Here is an 8,033-nt window from a genome sequence, read left to right as displayed (position 1 = left end):
ACTCCCAAGTTCCCAAAGCCTGTCTACAAAGTCTCCAAGCCCTACCTCGCCTGGCAGCAGCATAGGGACCTGTGGAATGACCATATTGATAGTGGTACACAAGAACTGCAAACACTGTAGAAATTAATGACAGATATATTTTTTACCCATCTCTAGACTGAGAAAAGGCAATCCATGACTAAGGTTGGAGTTTGGACAATCTGACAAAAGAAGGAAGCTCCAAAGAGATTAATAATACAAACAATAGTGTGGTCCTTATTTATACTTTTGGATTTCTCAAAGTAGAAGTCATGCCAATTATAAATAATGTATACCCGGTGTTATGCTAAGTTCTTTACACAGACGATGTCTTACTCAATGCTGATAGCCTGATGAGTATGGTACTGTGATTATCCCCTTTTCCTTTATTTTACATATCAGGAAAGTTAAATTAGCTCATCCAACATCACACTGCTCATGGGTGGCTGAACCATGATCAAGACCCAGGTTTAAGGTTTGGGTTCTTAACCATTATACTACACAGCTTTAAGATAACATCCATAAAAGCATTTTGGAAACTATAAAACTTTGTGTAGATATAACACAAATTCAATATGCTTTAAAACTACAAATACAGTAGAATAACTTTTTTTATATTCCATTTTCTTCCCTGCCTGCCCTCACCCACCTTGCTTTCTGAACTTGTTATCCTTCCCACCACTGAAGCTGAGCCATGAACATGAGTCTAAGTTTGCTAGATAAAGGGAGGGTAGATACCTCCTGTAAAAGAGGAATCATTGCTCAGCTTTGAGTTTCAAATAGAATGTTTTTATACTGAGATAGAAAATAATCCTCCAAAAACCAAAATACTTTTGATTAGGCAGAGCTAAGCACTAAGGTGAAAGAAGGTTATATTTTGAATTGCAAAATGGACTATGCTTAGAGAGTTTATAAAATTAAGGCCTAAAGTAGAGAAGGATTTGGAGGATGTGAGACCCGGGTTGACATGCTACCTGGGTCACTGAGACCGCTTCCAACACCCTATTTCTCTGGCCCTTGGATGCAGGGCGTGTATAATAATAGGACCCCCAAGGAGGGTTGGCAGAATTACAGAGAAAGTCAGCTGGGCCTGGCTTTCCAGGGAATATCCTGGAAAGAGTATACACTGCCTCAAGGGAGCCTGGCATTTGGCCTGGCAATGCAGAGCCATGGTGCGTAGGTGATAAAAATAGCACGTATGGGTGGGCCCGCGGGAGCCTGAGGGACACACCCTCTGAGGTAATACAGAGAAGACAGCTGAAGCTTCTTGAGCTTCCTAGAGGCCGAGATGTCTTGTGAATAAGAAGAGACCCAAGTTTGAGATGAGGGAGATGCAGATGTAAGGCCCTCAGGATGACAGGCATGGCAGGACCTGGACATCATCATGGGTGCTGGCTGATGCCTGAGAACCTGGCAGGTACCAAACAAGACACCCATGGTCAGGCAGGACGAGCTGCACCGCGCGGGAGCCAGGGGTCAGGAGGTGGCCACAGAGCATTCCTCCTTTTCCATAGCAAGTAGCATTTAGATCACCCCAAGTTAGACTCCCTTCTCCATGAAAAACAAAACAAAACAAAAAAACTTCTTTCTCCAAAGAGATTGAGTTAACATGGGAGAGACTACGTCATAATCTGGAAGTTGCTAAGGGACCTTGAAAAGATAAGTAAGAGCACAACAGCCCACTATAAATAGAATGTCATTTATGCATATTTGAGTCATACTGTGAATATGTAGATCTTACTAAACTAGATTTCCTTTTAAAGACCAATTTCCTGTTGTAGTGTCTTTGGGGACTATAACAGAAGATACTTTCTTACCCATGGAAGCTTCTACTTAGTCTCAATAGAATGAAGAGCTATTATGGCTCTTTTCAAATATGGTTCCAAAACAATCATACTTGAAACCTTTTTTGAGCACCTACATGGCACTTACAAACAGCGAGGAAGAAAGATAAAGATGCTTTGTTGTCCAGTGTGGTAACTCACAATGGGGAGGACACCAGCAGCTATGGAAGAACATAGAAGGGCCATACAGCCAGCCTTGGGGATGAAGGAAACATTCCTGGAATAAGTGAGTGAGCACTTGGATAAGCCCTAAAGGAAAAATCAGCCTGTTGGTGGGAGGTAAGACAGGTGGAGAAAGGAAGATGAGTGTTCTGGCACTAAGAACAGCAGGTTGCAAGGATTGGAGGTGTGCATGAACATGCAATCTGTATGTAAGGAATGGAGAGCTATTCATTTTGGCTAGGTTATATATATATATATATATATATATATATATATATATATATATTTCTCCAGATTTTTCCTCCTTTCAAACAGGATGAATCACTAAAATCTGAAAGCCCCACTCTCCAGAATTCGTAAATGTTATTTTGAATTTCTTAGGAAAGATTTTACTCTCTTGACATGATTCCAAGTATATATTTTCATAGCCCAACCTTGAGTTCAGTAATTCTTAGGTCAACATAGGATGATCATGGGCAGGAAGTGACCATGATGAATCATATTAATAAAGCCCAATGTCAGAAGTTCCCAAACATTCTCGATTCACATCCTGCTTAGTATCTAGACCAGTGATGGTGAACCTTTTGAGCTCGGCGTGTCAGCATTTTGAAAAACCCTAACTTAACTCTGGTACCGTGTCACATATAGAAATTTTTTGATATTTGCAACCATAGTAAAACAAAGACTCATATTTTTGATATTTATTTTATATACCTAAATGCCATTTAACAAAGAAAAATCAACCAAAAAAATGAGTTCGCGTGTCACCTCTGACACACGTGTCATAGGTTCTCCATCACTGATCTAGACATAGATACACCTAAAAATCCCATTCACTAAAAATTCCATTCCAGTCACAGCAACTGCAAAGATAAATTTCTGTTAAGCCATGCAGTTTGTGGTACTTTGTATTGGCAGCCCTAGCAAACTAATATACCTACCTTCTGGTATTCACACCTATGTTTAATCCTCTCCCTGTAAGTGTGGATGAACTTAGTGATTCACTTCTAATAGAAAACAGTAGAAGTTCTGGGGCATCATTTCAGATATAAAAGACTGATGCTCTCTCTTGAGTGCTCTCTCTCCCTCTCATGGACCACTGACTCTAGGAGAAGCCTGCTGCCATTGATGTAAGGCTACCGAGTGGAGAGGCCCACACAGCGAAGGACCAAGGCCACCAGACCATCATCTGAGGGACTTTGGAAGCGGATCTCTCACCCTTGTCAAGTACCTGTGAGACTACACACCCAGCCAATAGCTCACTACAGTCTCATAAGAGACTTTGAGACAGATGTAACCACCTGAGCCACACCAATACTCCTGACCCTCAGAAACTATGTGAGATAATATTTTCCTGTGTTAAGCCACTAAGTTTAGAGGTAATTTGCAACACAGCAATAGATTTCTAATACAGGCTGGTATGACTTCCTGCTGCTGTTAATGCCTAGATCACCTACCTGTCCCTCATTTGGCTTCTCAGCTTTTCTACCACCTGTGTAGCCAACCTGGTATTAAATCTCCTCTGCTTTGAACTCAGAATTGTTTCTATTTGGAGCCTGGCTGATACTTATGCACAATTATCATATACTCTGAGGTGTAGGAATAACATAGCTGCTAAATAGTATCCATACTTGTTTTATACAAAGGCAAGCTTCACCTGAGAAATGTAATAAACCCTTCAAATAAATCAGAACACAACCGACCTAGGTGTTTGTTTTTTTTCTTTTAGCCAATGGCATGAATGTAATATTTCATGGGGAATAATGTTGGTTTCTACCTTGACTGGTCAGAAAAGTCTTCAGATAACTGTCAGTGAGAAAGAGGCAACATTTACAAGGTCATCCCAGCATCCCAGGCTCTTGGATATAAGATGAAGCAAACATTTATTATTTATGTGCTGCCACAGCTGTGTATGGTCAGAAACAATAGCTGACATTCCACCATGTCGATTCTGCATTCCAAAGCACTTCATGAAAAAAATTACAGCTCAGTGCCAACTGGAATCCCTTTCATTTCTAGACTAGTTGTTTCTATTGAGCAGACTTCACACTGACTTGACCTATAAAGGAAAATATTGTTTTGTTTTTATCATTTATCTGAAAAGATATTGAGGGAAATTATCTCCTTTTTGGAATCCTCATGTTTGGGAGTTTGCATGGGCACTCTGAGACTGCACATCAGTGTATTGCTTCCTGAAATATTTCTGCAGGCCATTTATCTACCCATACCCCTCTTGCTCATTTTCCCGACCTCCAGCCTGTGTGCTTCAACTCCAGGGGAGTTTAATTACAAATCTGAATATTGCATTACACATACAGAGCCTCATGTAGAAAGTCTCCTCCATTTTTTCTTCCTATCACAGAGTACTTCAATTTCTGCTGGTTTTCAAATAATTTTCTTAAGTACCTTGTTTTGAAACCCCATTTTCTAAGAAAGGCAGCCTGAAAAATCACACTGTGCCCAACATGTTACAGCAGTATCCAATGTACTAAGACATAATTTTTGCATTAGGACCTAATTCTTTCTTTTTTTCCTTTTGTGACCATGGGCAAGTTCATTAACTTCAGTTTTCTAATTTGCACACATCCACACAGCCGAGCCCGAGGCCAGGTTCACAGCAGAGAAGGTGCTAGCTCTCTCTGGCTCAGCGGTTGCGGGAATGGGACCTCAGGGATTCTTGGAAGCCAGCCTTGAAATCCCTCACAGTGGTTTGAGGTCACTATTATCAATTCGGATTTCAGAAAAGAGGACACGGTAAGATCCTTGAAGACTCTCAGGTTTCAGTGATGTCAACTGGGTAAGAATTAAGAGACACAAAGTCATTGCCCCTCACAGTGAGCGCCAAAAAGGCACAGGCAGCTCTTTATCCCAAGCGCAAGCTCTGGCATCAACGTCCCCTTTCGTGGGCTCCCTCTGTCTGCCTGGCTTGGAATCCACTGAATCAGAAGAGGAAGAACCACCTTCTCTGGGATTGGAGTTGGGGCAACTCTTCACGGCGCTTGCACTGGGCTGGGGCACAGTGTTTAACTCTGGTAACTAATAACTGTTGTTTTGTATGATAAATAAAACTATTTTCCAATAGAAATACAAAAAAATGCAGCAGCGTATGGATTTTGTATCACACTTTTGCTCATCTTTATTTACATTGATAATTGTGTTAAACGTAAAGTTTGAAAGTTGCAAATATGAATAAACTTTAAATCTTTTTTGAAATAAGAAAATTAACAATGTGTATGCCACTCATCAATGTTTTTACATGTATAATAAAGTCATACCACCCACACAAATTGTCTCACAGTTAGCATGACATAGGTTACCCACATGTGATTTTTAAAAAATCAAATTAAATCCCTAACCTACTGGCATTTTTAAGTAGATTACATTTTGCATCATCAAAATATTTCTGGCGTGGTACTTCTACAAAGGAAATATTGGCCTGAGGACGCAGGTTCTTCCCCTTCTGATCATTAACTAGATTTGTAGATAAAATCAGACATCTGCAACCCCTATGATTGAAAACCACAAAATTAGCATAAAGAGATCAAAACTCATCCCACCTACTCCACAGAAACAAGTATAAACCTGGGGGGGAGGAGGCAATGTGTAAAACAATGCGGGAAACTAACTAAAGGCAGACAACCAATTGAGAAGCATTTATTAATGAAAATTTGCTAGATTTGAGTACAAAGAGTAGGATTCTGCAGCCTTTTTGCCTAGGGTTGCTCCCATCCCACTTCCCAGCCCCCTGCCCCCAGTTTGTTAATGCAGAAACATCACAGAGGTGGGACTGCCCATGAAAACCAGCAGCTGCTGCCAGCAGAGGCTAACTTGATCAGGGCTAGAAGGTGAAAACCCACACCCGGTGAGGTTGTCAATAAAAAAAGACAAACTTAGGGGAAACAGAGTAGGGAAAATCCACAGTTTTGCTAGCTTCATGTTGAAGTACCAGTTGGGAACCAACCATAAATTAACAGGAAGAGCCTGGAAATGAGAGAGCCATACAAGAGCTTAATAAGCTCTCCACACATCCCCACGTGACCAGGAAACGAAGGAAGCATGCAAGGGAAATTTGAGATGGTCTGGTAGAGAAGAGTGAGGAGGAAATTGGAATAGTGATGGTGTGGAAAGCAAGGATGGGACACCAGACATTGTAGGTTGAATGGTGTACCCCAAGAAGATAGGTTCAAATCCTAACTCCTAGTCCCTCCAAAAGTGACCTTATTTGGGATTAGGGTCTTTGCAGACGTTATCAAGTTGAGATGAAGTCATACTAGATTAGAATGAGTCCTAACCCATCGTCTTGTGTCCTTATAAGAAGAGGCGACATTGGACACAGACAAACATGGTGAAGAAGACCGTATGAAGGCGAGGCGGGGATTGGAACAAGGCCACCACAAGCCCAGAAACACCAAAGTTTGCCGGCAACCACCAGAAGCCAGAAGAAGCAAGGAAAGATTCTTTCCTGGAGCCTTCAGAGAAAGCACAGCCCTGCCTGCACTTTGATTTCAGATTTCGGGTCTCCAGAACTGCGAGAAAATAAATCCTGGATGTTTAAGCCGCCAAGTTTGCAGTACTTTGTTACACAGCCTTGGGAAGTAATATGCCAGATAAAGCTTGAGAGATGGAAAGAGCAACTGCTCTCCTTTGACACCTTCTAGTTCCCATGCAAACTGCTTGCGACCACTTGCCCTAAGGTTCCTATGACAGATTCCTGAATCCTTATAATATGCTTTCACATAACTTGTACTGGCAGAATGCATGGGAGAACGATCAGCCAGCACTCTGAGGGAGGAATTCGCAGATCTGCTAGTCCAGGGGAATTCTGGATCCAAAGCCTGAACTGAACTCGTGGGGAGGCTCTGACCTATATGTCTCCTCCTGTGGCAGCCCCTGAGGGTCCCTGCAGTTCCGCCCAAGTCAGCTGTGGCGGGCCCTGGGGTTGGGCTCTGCAGCTCCGCCCAAGACAGTCAGAGTGGGGAAGTAAGACTACAGTTTTAACCAGATACTGAACTAGGTTGCAAGCCCTCTCCCATTTTCCTTTTCAAAATGAGAACAGGTGGGCCTCTGCTTCTTGCAGTCAAAATAACCTAAAGGGGACATAAATGGTAACACAACAAAAAACAAGCTTGTGTTGCCCAGCCTAGCAGTACTAATGATCATGTTTTCCATGATTAGTATCTATTAAAAATGAGTGTGTGTGTGGGAAGGGGGGGGGGGGGTAATTGGGGGGATGAAGACACTAATGTAATACCTTAATCAATAAAAAAAAATGGAAAGAAGTTACAAGGAGGGAGGTGGCTCTAGAGGAGATAAAAGAAAGAAATTGACTTGTAGCAAGAGATCGGGCAAAGCCCCTACTACAGCCCATTGTGTTTTCATTGCTGAGAGAAAAAAATCTATAAAAAATAAGACATTAGGACATTAATTAAAAGTGCTCTGGTTTTGTTTCTCTTCCTGTTTCTACAAAAAAAAAAATGGTTCCTCTTAACAAATTGAGCCTGGGTTTATACGCCTAATGATGACTCTGTGACATTTCACTGCTGAGTAGGAATAATACGAATGCGTGAATCCACACTTATTAAGCACTGGGATGATTAATTTTATGTCTCTACTTGGATAGACACAGTATCTAGATATTTGATTAAACATTATTCTGGATGTTTCTGTGAGGGGCTTGGGGATGAGATTTGCATTTAAATCGGTGGACTTTCAGTAAAGCAGCTTGCTCTCCATACAGTGGGTGCACCTCATGCACTCAGTTGAAGGACTGGCTAGAATAAAAAACTGACCTCCTCCGAGCAAACGGGAATTCTGCCAGCCTATAGCCTTCAGATTTTAACTGCAATATTGGCTATTGGCTAATTCCTGGGTCTCCAGCCTGCTGGCAAACTGCAAATTTTAGACTTGCTGGCCTTCATAATCATGTGAACAAGTTCCTTAAAATCCATCTCAATTGTCTCTCTCTTTCTCTCTCTCTCTTCTCCTTCCCTCTGTCCCTCCCTGGAGAAC

This window comes from Myotis yumanensis, unplaced genomic scaffold, assembly GCF_028538775.1.
Source record: "Myotis yumanensis isolate MYYU_CA2020_CCGP unplaced genomic scaffold, mMyoYum1.0.hap1 SCAF_12, whole genome shotgun sequence".
Taxonomy (NCBI): domain Eukaryota; kingdom Metazoa; phylum Chordata; class Mammalia; order Chiroptera; family Vespertilionidae; genus Myotis; species Myotis yumanensis.
Note: the sequence above shows the minus strand (reverse complement) of the source record.